The following is a 14,439-nucleotide window of genomic DNA, read 5'->3' as shown; positions in this document are numbered from 1 at the left end:
TTTATTGTTTGTGGAGTTTTTAATGATGGCTATTCTGACTGGTGTGAGGTGATGCCTTGATTTGCATTTCTCTAATAATTAGTGATGTTGAGCATCTTTTCATGTGCCTGTTGGCCATCTGTAAGTCTTCTTCAGAGAAATGTCTTTTTTTTTTTTTAAAGAATCCATGATAAACTTTATTTTTAAAAATTTGTTTATTTATTTTTGGCTGTATTGGGTCTTTGTTGCTGTGCGTGGACTTTCTCTAGTTGCGGCGAGCGTGGGCTCCTCTTTGTTGCACTGTGTGTGCTCCTTGTTGCAGTGGCTTCTCTTGCTGTGGAGCACGGGCTCTAGGCACGTGGGCTTCAGTAGTTGTGGCTTGCAGGCTCAGTAGTTGTGGTTCGCGGGCTCTAGAGCACAGGCTTAGTAGTTGTGATGCGTGGGCTTAGTTGCTCTGCAGCATGTGGGATCTTCCTGGACCAGGGCTCGAACCCATGTCTCCTGCATTGGCAGGCGGATTCTTAACCACTGCACCGCCAGGGATGTCCCAGAAATGTAATTTTTTGATTGGGTTGTTTGTTTTTTGTTATCGAGTTTTATGAGCTGTTTGTATATTTTGGAAATTAGGCCCTTGTCAGTCGCATCACTTGCAAATATTTTCTCCCAATCTGTGGGTTGTCTTTTTGTTTTGTTTATGGATTCCTTTGATGTGCAAAAGCTTGTAAGTTTGATTAGGTCCCATTTGTTTATTTTTGCTTTTATTTCTGTTGTGTTGGGAGAGTGAGCTAAGAAAATATTGCTGTGATTTGTGTCAGAGAATGTTTTGCCTGTGATCTCTTCTAGGAGTTTTATGGTGTCCTATCTTATATTTAAGTTTTTAAGCCATTGTGAGTTTGCATATGGTGTGAGGAATTGTTCTAATTTCATTGATTTACATGCAGCTGTCTAGCTTTACCAACACAACTTGCTGAAGAGACTGTCTTTTCTCCACTGTATAGTCTTGCCTCCTTTGTCAAAAATAATTGACTATAGGTGTGTGGATTTATTTCTGGACTCTATTCTGTTCCATTGATCCATATGTCTGTTTTCATGCCAATACCACACTGTTTTGATTACTGTAGCTTTGTGGTATTGTCTGAAGTCTGGGAGCTTTATGCCTTCAGCTTTGTTCTTTTTCTTCAGGATTGCTTTGGCAATTCTGGGTCTTTTGTAGTTCCATATAAATTTTAGGATTATTTGTTCTAGTTATTTGAAAAATGTCATGGGTAATTTGATAGGGATCATATTAAATCTGAAGATTGCTTTGGGTAGTATGGCCATTAGAATTTAATTTAAATAGTGTATAAGTATATGATGCCGTTTAACATGTGGCATTTTCTTTTTGGTGAAGCAGAATTTTTAAGGTGAGGTGGTAGCTAATTAGAAATTGTTTAAGCTAGATTCCTTGGCACTGCAGTGGACTACTCTTCACACAGTGAACAACATGAAAAGTAACCCTGTTAAGGGAAACATTAAAAAGAATCTTTATTAACATTATTCAATATCTGATACAGTTAGCTTTATTTTCTTAAATATGAAGATAGTGGAGTTCTGTGGTTTCTTCATGTAAAATGAGGGCAATATTTATATCAATGGGCTTTGGTGGGTCTTGAGTGAGAAAGCTCCTAGCACAGTACCAAGTGTGGAAGAGATACTTGAATGCTAGCTTCCTTTTCTATAAGCATGGCCATAATTAACCATGAGAGTCTTCTGCTTAAGTAGAATATTTTGGGTATGAGATGGGTGGCCAGGGAAACCATACCCAGTTTAAAGGATTAGGTTGGGTCAAGAACAGGTCTGCTAGAGTGAGCCAGGGTGTACAATCTGAGTCACTTGGTCAGGACAGGTTGTGGAACTGCTGGTTAGAACAGGTGAGTTATGCCACATGTACCCATAGTCCACTACTATTTCTTGTGGTCTCTCCCCCCCACCTCAGCCCCTTCCCCAGTGTTTTTGCTGTCTGATAGACAGTACAGTTCAGAAGATAGGCATTAGAGCAGTTTTAGGCATACAGGAAGAACAGTGATTGGATTACTGGGAAGGCAAGCAGCCGGGGGGACCATGGGAAGCCAGGGACCAAGCAAGCTGACTGGCCAGAAGATGTAGCTGTAGCTCTAGCTGCACAAGAGCAAGCTGGTTACAAAGTTATATGCAGAAAGTCTAATGAGAACAAAAGTAGGGGAACACTTTCTGGCTCCTTAAATGATAGTTTCTTTCATGAGACCAACCTAAAAACAATTTACTGGTAAGAGTATTCCAACTAAGCTTCTAGGTTTGAATTGTGGGACATCAGCTGGAGATGACTTTTGGATTTTATTTCTGTTTACCAGCTAGATCAGACATTTGGGCCTGGGATAATGACCATCTGTTAATTTGCCTCTGCTTGATCATGTAGGAAATTTGTATGATGTTAGGCTAGTTAATAGGATAGAAATGTAAATGCCTTTGCTCACATCAAGTGATTCTGTAGTATTTTGTTTGGGAGAAAGTATAGAGATAGCGGAGTGTTCTCAAGGAAACTCCCTTTAGTTATTTTTCTCATAGCTAGACGTGGGTCTGAATACTCTGTGACTATAGTAGGCTTTATAATTAGAAAGTAGTGCTAGGACTTCCCTGGTGGCGCAGTGGTTAAGAATCCGCCTGCCAATGCAGGGGACATGGGTTTGAGCCCTGATTCAGGAAGATCCCACATGCCGCAGAGCAACTAAGCCCGTGTGCCACAACTACTGAGCCTGTGCTCTAGAGCCCGTGCTCCGCAACAAGAGAAGCCACTGCAATGAGAAGCCCGTGCACCACAATGAAGAGTAGCCCCCGCTCGCCGCAACTAGAGAGAAAGCCTGCGCGCAGCAACGAACACCCAACGCAGCCAAAAATAAATAAATAAATATTTTAAAAAAGAAAGTAGGGCTAAGTGGTTACTTACTAGATATGGGAAACAAATTGTATGGTGTTTCCTGGGTTTAGAGAAGAATTGATTAAAGGATAAGAAGTTGTTTTCCCTCCTTTGGCAAGGTTCTTTCTAAATCCAATCTAATAGTCTTTGGGCAAATATGTCCAAGTATAAGGGACTTGCCTGTGATTTGAACTAAATCTGTTTCCTTTTTCTGGTGAATAATGGAATAGTAAAGGGGCTAATAGTTGTCAGCTTGTGGAGGGATTCTGAGGCAAGTAAATCTTGCCACCACTGTTTGCTCCTAGTGTTCCTTAATTTAAGCAGGTAGTTTTATGTTCCTGTTCTAGAACAACTCTGAAAACAATATATTGGATCAGAGTGGAGTGTAAGAAATAGTCAAGGACATTGTGCATTCATTGACTGGAGTAGAAGGTACCCACATGGCCTACATTACTCTCATACAATAGAACAACCTAGTTAAAACAGATAAAAAATATTTTAATACGTATTAATTTCTAGAGTTCTTTAAGACCCTCCCCCTCTTTTAAGCACAAGCTGTTCATTCTTTTAGATAAAATTTATGTGCTGTCATCATTACAGGAATTGCTCCAGCTGTTGAAAAATAATTATACTAGAGTGAGCACTTGTTTTGGTTTGCTTTGAACAAAGTAGACAACACCTATCTGCATGATTATAGTATCAACTGAGTATTGTGCTGAGTGATCTAATCCTCACCACAACTCTGAAATATCGGAAGTAGTGCCTTGCCAAGGCCATAGAACTAAGAAATGGTTATTCTTAGAGTAGAATCCAGGCTTTACTAGAAGTGAGGTGAAATTTTTAAGTAATTTACTGTATCTAAGGCTATGATATCATAATTTACTAACTTTTACCAGGTTTTACAAATTAGAATTTGATAGCTGGAACAACACCCCCCTGTGCCCCCCAACATGGAGATAAACTAGGGTGGGAGTCTCTAGTTTCATAGGCATTAGCCTGTGGGGAGCTGTTGGGAAGGGAAGAATTTGAATCCCCTTTCTATTTCTGTAGTTGTAAAGTTTCTGGAACTTTTGGAGCCATGGGAACATGTTTTGTTTTTCCTTATCCCCTTAATTTCCTTCTCCCTCATCTTTCCACTCCCACTCCCCAATAAAAATAAACATATTTGTGAAAGAGGGCTAAGGGTATTGTGAATCCAGCAGGTTCAGACAAGTGTTGTAAGTGTGAAGGGCAGGAAGCCATGTTTGCTAGGACCAAGTTACTGCCTGAGAAGAAATGTGTCCTTAGAGAAGAGAAAGCCTGGGTACAAGGGTAGTAAAGAGGGAGACAATTTCAGTTCCTCTTGAAGACTGTCATTCATGTGGATCCTATAGGGCTAACGTAAAGAGGAGTTGTCTCACTAGACTGAGGGAAGGCGCTCGTTGTTCTGTGTCCAAGTGGATCAGAGGTATTTTCTTTCTGAACTATAGTGAGTGGTCTGTTGAGCACATAGGAGCTGAGTGTGGAGTCTTAAGTAATAGTCAAGCACATTGTACATTCATTGACTGGAGTAGAAGGTACCCACAGTGGCCTGGGTTGTTCTGATACAATAGAATAGACAGAAGAGAACAACAAAAATGAAACAATTCTCAGTTCTTTAAATTTTAGCAGTTTGTTTTGAGATCCATTTATAATAGTAAATCAATTTATAGGTGAGTTGAATCAACAAGTTTTTGCTTGGTTGCTGTTGCAACTCTAATGGTTCCTTTCCCTACTGGGAATCCAGGTGGACATTTTTAGAGAGGGAGAGGAATTCCTCAGGTCCACACTGGGTGTGGCAGAGTGGAATTGGAAGCTCACTTCCAGATGCTTCCTCAGACAAAACTTGTTCCCTTTGGGAGGCTGCTGGGTGATGCCCACTATTCGGAACAACTAACAGTCCTGAGAACCCATAGCAGTACGTAGTAGGTGCTGAGTCGACAGACTTTGTTAATTGAATAAGTGATTCCATTGGGACACAAAAAGCAAGCCTTGAGGCTGGGAGGGGATCCTCAGTCTTGTCTTCAAACAGGAGGTCTTGCTCCTTTTTGGTGTGGGTGGGTGAAATGGGGCTTGGGAAGGGAAGAGGTGCATCATGAATTCTTTTGTAAACAGAGGACAACGGGGTGTTGGGAAGAGGATGTGAGCAGGCACATCTCAGAAATTGAACACAGAGAACTCAGTGGCTGGACCCTCACCTCTGCTCTCTCCGTATCACACTGTCTCCCGCCCAGGACACAGGGCAAACAGCTCACCCAGGTGGACTCTGGAGAAAAGTACTTGATTATGTCACCTGGCATAAGTGTTCCACCTGGCATTGGTGATCTGCTGAAAAACATTTGAGATGTATCTCATATACCCCTATGAACTTGGGACTATGAATGTACCAGGGTCTAATACTACGATGGTATTAAATAAATAAACTTCCTCATTTTGCATTTAGGTTTTTCAAACTTTAAGTTTGAAAAGCATGCTGTTAGTCCTTTGGCAAAGCTCTCTGAAGTTGAACAATCTTTGCTCATGGAATGACTTCCCTACCACTGGAGAGGTTCAGGCTGTGTGATCTCTTAGGGGATGGGTTATAAAAATATATTGGTACAGCTGAAACTTACATAATAATTGTACGTCAACTATACCTCAATTAAAAAAAACACTAAAGCTGTATGAAAGGCTGTGTTTTAAAAAGGCACCCCAAATGATCACATCCTAATATTAAAGCTGACTGTGCAAAAAGTAAATTAAAACAAATAATAAAAGGGACTAATGTTTTCCCCACTGATTGAACCCAACAGTTCTTTTTAAATAAATCATTTATTTGTTTATTTATTTATGGCTGTGTTGGGTCTTCGTTGCTGTGCGTGGGCTTTCTCTTCGTTGCTGTGCGCGGGCTTTCTCACTGCACCACCAGGGAAGCCCCCAAAAGTTCTTAAGAATGAGGCTGACATTAAAATCTCAAAGGGGAAAAAAAAAAAGAAAAAAATATATATATACATATATATATGTATATATATATCATATTGAAAATAGGTAACCTTTAGATTATATACACATTTTGTTCATTTATAAAATGTAAAAATTAGGGCTTCCCTGGTGGCACAGTAGTTGAGAGTCTGCCTGCCGATGCAGGGGACACGGGTTCGTGCCCCGGTCCGGGAGGATCCCACATGCCGCGGAGCGGCTGGGCCTGTGAGCCATGGCCCCCGAGCCTGCGCGTCTGGAGCCTGTGCTCCGCAACAGAGAGGCCACAACAGTGAGAGGCCTGCGTACCGCAAAAAAAAAAGGAAAAATTAAAGATTTTCCCAAATCTAGAAAAATAAAACTGGGGAAAAGCCTTTAAATTTCTTCTTTTCTCATTCCTCACCCATGTTAGGTTTTCATGATTCTAATCAATACCTGTGTTTCCCTCCTATTTGGAAATATGGTTACTTCGTATATAGAGTTTTTATTAAAAAAGGGGGTTCAAACCTCCTCTGCTTCCACCATCCAAATGTAAATAAAGCTTATTTCCATTGATTCCATTTCAGTTAACAACTTTAAGTCCCTTTCCACTTACCAGGCAGTGAATTGTTTTTGAAAAGGATGGTTTTTTAGTGTGTTTATATACTCCGGTGGTATTTGCATACACATTTTATTTTTAAAATATATAGCTTAATTCTAATTCATTTGTAACACAGATGTACTACTGATTTGTTCAGCTAAAGCAAACAACAGTCAAAGAAAAACAGCCCTTATCCTTTATTCCAGTCGAAATTTTTGGTAGCTTTTATTCTTTGGTTTTCTGTCATATTCCAGGCTATTTGTGAGCTCTCCTGTTATTGCTAAAGTTATAAGAAACTGGCTCTCTTGGGTGAAAGTGGCAGAATTTTGCAGCCTTAAATGAACTTACTGACTTACCATTTGCCCATTCCTGCACATCTTTTCAAGAAAAAGTAGATTTGCTAACATCATTGGACAAGGGGCACAAACAAAACATTATACTTTGGAAGATAGCGGCTGTGTTAAATCTTCGTCATTCTCTTTTGAAAATACTCAAAATACAAAGTAACACCAAAGAGGAGCTTTGATATCACTGTGGAGTTGAATGTCTCATTTGCAAACACTTTTAAGTAACCTTGTATTGTATATAATGGGCTTCTCCTATTAGCTTGTTTGAATATATTGGTGTCTCTTTTTTTCCCCGTTTATGGGGAAAATAAGTGTCTGTGTGAATGGCTCTATGAACAATAGACTTCTCTCACTGTTTTGTGTTGCCTCTTATCCATGGGCCAAATTTTAACTAGAAATCTATGATTCAAGTGATATAATTAACAACTTTTACTCTTCCCTTTATAAATCAACCGTAAGGATCTATATACCAAAGGATATTTGAAAAAAGTAGGAATATGAATTTGAACCCAAGTTTTTAAAGTTTACCTTAGAGGGGCTTATAAACAAATTTTTTCATTTGTTTGATTTTTTGTTAATGAAACAGCTTAAACAAATGTTGATTCTGATCAGAAACTTAAGAAGAGACTTCAGAAGAGCTGAAATTTAAAGTGTTTACAAAGATAGCTCCCTTTTCCTGAGTGCTCACAAGTATTTTTTGCTAGGCACTTTACATGCATGTGTGTTAAGGACATAGAACACGATTATTGTTGTCATCTTATTACTAGACCCACGAGTGAGGTTTTTTTTTTAAGCTCTTTGGGAAGTTCTAATATGCTGCTAAGGTGAGAATGATTGCTCTAGGAAGATTCACAGATTTCTGGCTTGGGCCTCTGGGTGGATAGTTGTGCTTTTTGAAGAGATAATATGGAAAGAAAGAGGCTTAGTTTGTAAATATGTGGTTGGGTTGGCAGTTGGAAATAGGATCTGAAGCCCAGAGGCAAAGTCAGTTCTAAAGATGAGGTGTGGGAGAATTATTGGCAGCTAGATGGTACTCAAAGTTAGGGGATTAGGTGAAACTGCCTTGGGAGAGCTTGCATGTAGAAGAGAAGACCCAGAATTCTGGGGAACCTTGAGATGTTTTGAGTGGGCGGAAGGAGAGGAACCAGAGAACAAGTGTTCAAAAAAGAAGTAGCAACAAGGGAGTGAGTGATATTTTGGAAGCCACGGGAGAAGATAGGATCAAGCTATAGGGGACAGACTTGCGTAGCACATGGTAGGTGCTCCATACATTTTTGTTGCAAGTAGAATTGAATTAGTTTTACGGAGTCATAAGTTTCCACTGGATTATCAGTTAGGAGGCTGCTGGTGACCTTGGTCAAAATAATTTAATTGGAGTAGTATTTCTCCTACCTTACTGTGGCCTCTTCTTGGTCTCTTTTGTAAGTTTCCTATCCTAACTATCAGAGTTTTGTAGGGCTTTGCTGTAGGTCATTGATTCTCCCAACTGTGGTTCCCCAGACTTGCCACATCAACATCAACTTGTTAGAAATGAAAATTCTCAGGTCCCACCCAGACCTACTGAGTCAGAAGCTCTGGGGATGGGATCCAGCCATCTGTGTTTTAACAAGTCCACCAGGTGATTGTGATGCTTATGAAACTTGAAAACCAATGTTTTAAGACCTTTTCTCTGTCTGTGCTTTCTCCTTAGGTATTTAATCTATTATCATGGCTTGAGTTACCATGCTGTATGCCCAAACTTCCAAATTTATCTCCTTGGTCCAGTTCTTCTGAGGACCAGGTCCACAGATCCAGCTGCATGTTAATTCATTTTGACTTTGATATCTCATAGTCATAGGGACTATCGTCCACACAGATGTTCACACTAGAAACCTAAGCTTGATCTACTTTCTTACACAAATACTAACAAGTTCTAACGACATTCTACTTTACTGGTTTATACACATAAATGAAATAGTGATAATATTAATAATATAATGAATAAATGCCTCCTAAGTTGTGTGAAACACGTCTTTCAGGAAGTCCTAATTCTCAGAGCTGCTAATAAGTGATCAACCTGTCTTGCTGAGTGTGATTCCAGAGTTTAAAGGTTAAAAGTGTTATAAAACCTGGTCTCTAAACCCAAGTTGAGTACTTCACCTAGTGCTCAACCAAAGAAACTTGTGTATAAATTTATAATATATCTGCTTACTGTATAGGATTGAATATATAAAACTAGGTCAGTTGTAATTAATTGATAGGCAATTTCCAGGAAAGGGTGGGTTTTGAAATGTTAGAGTGTGGGGGGCTTTGGGGCCAGAATGCTTTGGTTCAAGTCATGATAGCACCACTTGCTGTGGCCTTGGGCAAGTTACTTTCCTCCACTATGCTGCAGTTTCCTTATCTGTAAAATGAGGGTAGTAACTGTCCATACCTCAAAGAGTTGTTAGGATTAAATGTAATAAATAAGGGTTTGGAGTAAGAAGTGCCTGGCACATAGGTAAAGGTTCAGTAAATGCAAGCTACATTATTACTATCTCTTCCACTTATTCACTGTACTCCAGCCATTCTTAAATTCTCTTAGCTACTAGCAGCCATTCAGACGTGCCATGCATGCACTTTTATGTTTTAAAACGCTTATGCATCCAGGTCTTCACTAAACTCTCCTGATTCTCCAGATTAGGTTAGGATTCCTTTTATATGTTTCCTTAATACCCTGTTTTTTAAAAGTAACAGCTTTATTGAAACATAATTCACATACCACACAATTAACCCATATAGAGTGTACAGTTCAGTGCTATTCACAGAGTTGTGTAATCATTACCAAAATCAATTTTAGAACATTTGATTCAAGTCATGAGAGTACTACCTGCTATCATGAAGGTACCAAAAAGAATCCCTGTACTCATTAGCAGTCACACGCATTTCCCCCATCCCTCCAGCTACTAGCAACCACTAAATCTACTTTCTGTCTCTCTAGATTTGCTTATTCTGGACATTTCGTATAAATGGAATCATACATTATGTGGTCTTTTGTGTCTGGCTTCTTTCACTTAATGTAATGTTTTCAAGGTTCATCCATGTAGCACATATCAGTACTTCATTCCTTTTTATGGCTGAATAGTATTTCACTACATGAATATACACTATTTATTCATCAATTGATGGACATTTAGGTTGTTTCTACTTTTTGGCTATTATGGATAATGCTGTTATGAACATCCATGTACAAGTTTTGTGTAGATAACATGTTTTCATTTCTCTAGAGTACATAACTAAGGGTGGAATTGCTGAATCATGTGGTAACTCTCTCTGTTTAGACTTTTGAAGAACTGCCAAACTGTTCTCCATGGCTGCTGTATATTTTACATTTCCAACCCGAGTGTATGACAGTTCCAGCTTCTCCATATTCTTGCCAACAATTATTATCTCTTTTTGATTCTAGCCATCCTTAAGTGGATGTGAAGTGGTTTCGATTTGCATTTCCCGGATGACTAATGATATTGAGCATCTTTTCATATGTTTATTGCCATTAGTATATCTTCTTTGGAGAATGTCCTTTCCTCATTTTAAATTGAGTTATCTCTTTGTATTATTATTTCTTTGTATTATTTGTATTTCTTTGTATTTTATTGAGTTACAAGAATTCATTATATTCTAGATACAAATCCTTTATCAGACATATTATTTGCTGCAAGTATTTTCTCCCATTCTGGGAGGTTCTGTTTTTTACTTTCTTGATAGTTAAAATTAAAAGTTCTAAATTTTGGCAGAGTCTATTTTTTCTTCTGTTGCTTATACTTTTGGTGTCATATCTAAGAAACCATTGCCTAATCCAAGGTCATGAACACTTAGAAGTTTTATAGTTTTAGCTCTTATTTGTTTTATAACTCTTTTTCTGTCTTCCCTGTTAGAATGTCAGCACCACAGGAGGGCTTGGATGATGCTTATCTAATTTATTTGTTGTTTGGAGCTCGTTTAAGTCTTGGAAAATACTAAGTGTTCAATAATGATTGTTAGTTGTTTTGGAAAGGCAGACTTTAAGGAGCTATTATCAAAATGTATTTAAACACCCTAACTTGAAACACTTTTCTATTTTTTCTTTGAAAGCTAGGAACTGAAATATTGTATTTTGTTGGTGTTGCCAGGAGTTGTATTTATACTGCCGAGGGTTTAGGAGACTTAAAATAAGTGTGTTTATTATGATTGCCTTCCTTAGTTCTCAGAACTTGTCTCTCTTTAGGTTACAAAATTGGGCTTTGTATCTGTACAAAATTGGGCAAATTGCATTTGCTTTTAGCCTTGGAGAGTTTTGTTTATTACTCTGGTCTCCATCAGTGATTCTAGAATAAACCAATGAGCAAGTCCCACGTTTCTAAACTTCTCTGTTTCCTTGTGATAAACAAAACTTTCATGCCACTTTTCAGGAGTCTGATAAACACCCGCAGTAGGTGTTGAAAGACAGATTCTCTTTACTGATTATTTCTACTAGGAAAGAGAATTTTGTAGGGGTTTGCTACCACAGATTGTTACTCCCTCCTGTCATACTAGATATGGGGTTAGGGTAGCATCTGAAATGAGGGCTTCGGCATATATTAAATTCAACTGTTGTGACTTTCTTTCGAGGTTAATGTATACTTTGTCATTATAAAACTGAATGCTTAATCTTTTTATATATATATTTAATTTATCTATTTACTTTGGCTGCATTGGGTCTTTGTTGCTGTGCACAGGCTTTCTCTGGTTGCGGTGAGCAGGGGCTACTCTTCGTTGCGGTGCGCGGGCTTCTCATTGCCGGTAGCTTCTCTTGTTGCGGAGCACGGGTTCTAGGCACATGGGCTTGAGTAGCTGTGGCACGCGGGCTCAGTAGTTGTGGCACACTGGCCTTAGAGCACAGGCTCAGTAGTTGTGGTGCACGGGCTTAGTTGCTCCGTGGCATGTGGAGCATCTTCCTGGACCAGGGCTTGAACCTGTGTCCCCTGCATCGGCAGGCGGATTCTTAACCACTGCACCACCAGGGAAGCCCCTGCATACTTAATCTTTTGAGGAGGGAGAACTGACACTTTGATAATGAGTGATTTTATACCTTAGACTATAAAATCCGTTTTTAGTTTCTGTTTTTTAGTGTATTGGTGTTATAAAGTAACTTTAAAATGAAAAGTATCTTGAACTGGTGCATTAACCAGATGTAGGTATATTGCTAGACATTGGACAGAATCCTGGAGGAATATTCTTAGGATTAAGCTAAATCATGGATGGAAATACCGTCTCATCTACCTTTTTTTTTTTTTTAATGTGGGTTTAAGAAGGTCTCGGTAGTGGGTGTTTTTAAAAAATGTGTATGTGTTTGTCTGCATTAAACAAATTTAGGATTTTACATCAGAAAATAAATCAAGCTATTTGATACCTTCTAAGGTTGCACAAAGGAAAGAATAGTATTTGGATTTATTGCTTAGTTACAGTGACATGTCTGCTGGTAAAGTGATGAAATTGTTTAATGAGTTAGTATGTCTCAATTCTAATAAAATTGGCTATAGGTTTATGTTTATGCTTGTGACTTTAGTTTTTACTATGGTAACCTCTGTTCTACCAGTTAAAAATTTAAAAAGACTTTCCAGAATTGAGTGCTGTACTTTTTATATTGGGAATCGCAGATCATCTCTAATTCTTGAAACACCAGCCCTGAGTTGTCTTAATACCATCACTGTCATTCTCATCCATGAAAAAATCTTTCAGAATATATAAGTTTGGGTATTAATTAGACATAATTTCAAGTCATTTTGGGAGGTGGAGCTGGAATCTTTCAATGAATTCTCCTGTATTTCAATTTCCTTATACTCTCCCACCACTTTATTTTACTGTGAACTTGAATAATTTTATGTTTTCATATGATTTTTCTTTGATCCATAGCAGTCAGTTTTATTGGAAAACAAAAGCACAAAGCAAAATACCCCAAACTGAAGCTTCCACAAATGTCAAGCGATTAGCAGAGTTCCTGTACTTCAAAGTAGTGAGGGTGAGCTGAGGGTTTGATTGAAATGAATGATTAGTTTTCTATGTTCTGTTCAATTAAGCTGTTTTTTCTTTTGACCTTTAAGTAGGTTCCAAATACATAAAACAGAGTAAATTCATTTATATTTTCTAATTTTGTTTTAAAAATAATTTATTATTTATAATAAATAATTCTCAAAAGATTTACAGCATTATACTTGCTTTGGGCAGTTTTTTGGAATGCCATTTGGAGACATGAGATGTACCTCTCTTTTGCTTTTTGCAGTGCTTTGGGTAAGTGCTAAACTTCTTGCATCGTTCTCACCGAATTTACAGGATAAGTTTAAAAGTATGGCCTCAGTCTTAACGACAAATGATTGTGCCTAAAGTCACTGTAAATAACAAATAATTTAGGTAGCCAACCTTTATTTATTTATTTGGTTGCACCAGGTCTTATTTGTGGCAGGCAGGCTCCTTAGTTGCGGCAGGTGGCCTCCTTAGCTGCAGCATGTGGGCTCCTTAGTTGCAGCTCCAGGGCTCCTTTAGTTGTGGCTCGCCAGCTCCTTAGTTGTGGCATGTGAACTCGTAGTTGTGGCATGCATGTGGGATCTAGTTCCCTGACCAAGGATTGAACCCAGGCCCCCTGAATTGGGAGTGCAGAGTCTTATCCACTGCACTGCCATGGAAGTCCCAGTGGCCAACCTTTTTTTTTCTTTTTCTAAAATTTTTATTTATTTTCTTTTTTGGCCGTGTCGGGCAGCATGCAGGATATAGTTTCCCGACTAGGGATCGAACCCATGCCCCTTGCAGTGGAAGCAGAGTCTTAACCACTGGACCACCAGGGAAGTCCCCAACCTATTTTTTAAAAAGTATTTATTTATTTAGCTGTGCCAGGTCTTAGTTGAAGCACACGGGATCTTTGTTGCGGCATGTGGGATCATTTACTTGCGGCATGCGGGATCTAGTTCCGTGACCAGGGATCGAACCTGGGCCCCCTGCGTTGGGAGCGTGGAGTCTTAACCACTGGACCACCAGGGAAGTACCATCCCAACCTATTTTTATTGTAATCTTTTTTCTAGGTTTGGAGCTCTGTGTGAGGCTGGTTTTCAAAATACACATTTTAAAAAGATTTGTTAAAAATATGGGTTTTATCTACCTTGTGATTTTTGGCAGAGATTTTCATAAATGGTTCCTATTCTTAGAGCAAAATAGGGCAGTAGATATTGAACCTACTGAGGAGCTGCCCAAGAAGAGAGAGCTTAAACTCTGTGGGGGTCTTTTAAAAACAGTGTCTGGGCTTCCCTGGTGGCGCAGTGGTTGAGAGTCCGCCTGCTGATGCAGGGGACACGGGTTCGTGCCCCGGTCCAGGAAGATCCCACATGCCGCGGAGTGGCTGGGCCCGTGAGCCATGGACTCTGAGCCTGCGCGTCTGGAGCCTGTGCTCTGCAACGGGAGAGGTCTCGACAGTGAGAGGCCCGCATACTGCAAAAAAAACAAAAAACAAACAAAAAAAATAACAGTGTGTCTGAGAAGATACTCCCCTTTCAGTTTAGTTTGAGCAGTAGCTCTCTCGTACTAGCTATTAACCTAAAATAGAAGTTCTAATTAATGCATTAGAATTGTATCTGAACGTAATATTTCATAAATATGGGTCT

At 39.1% G+C, this 14,439-nt stretch overlaps 1 protein-coding gene across 12 annotated transcripts in view; it reads left to right on the top strand.

Moving 5' to 3' along the window:
* The window catches only part of FBXO34 (F-box protein 34), an 80,558-nt gene that overhangs the window by 22,254 nt on the left and 43,865 nt on the right, over positions 1-14,439 (top strand). The window lies entirely within an intron of this gene.

This window comes from Pseudorca crassidens, chromosome 1, assembly GCF_039906515.1.
Source record: "Pseudorca crassidens isolate mPseCra1 chromosome 1, mPseCra1.hap1, whole genome shotgun sequence".
Classification (NCBI taxonomy): Eukaryota; Metazoa; Chordata; class Mammalia; order Artiodactyla; family Delphinidae; genus Pseudorca; species Pseudorca crassidens.
This window is presented reverse-complemented; position numbering and strand designations above follow the sequence as displayed.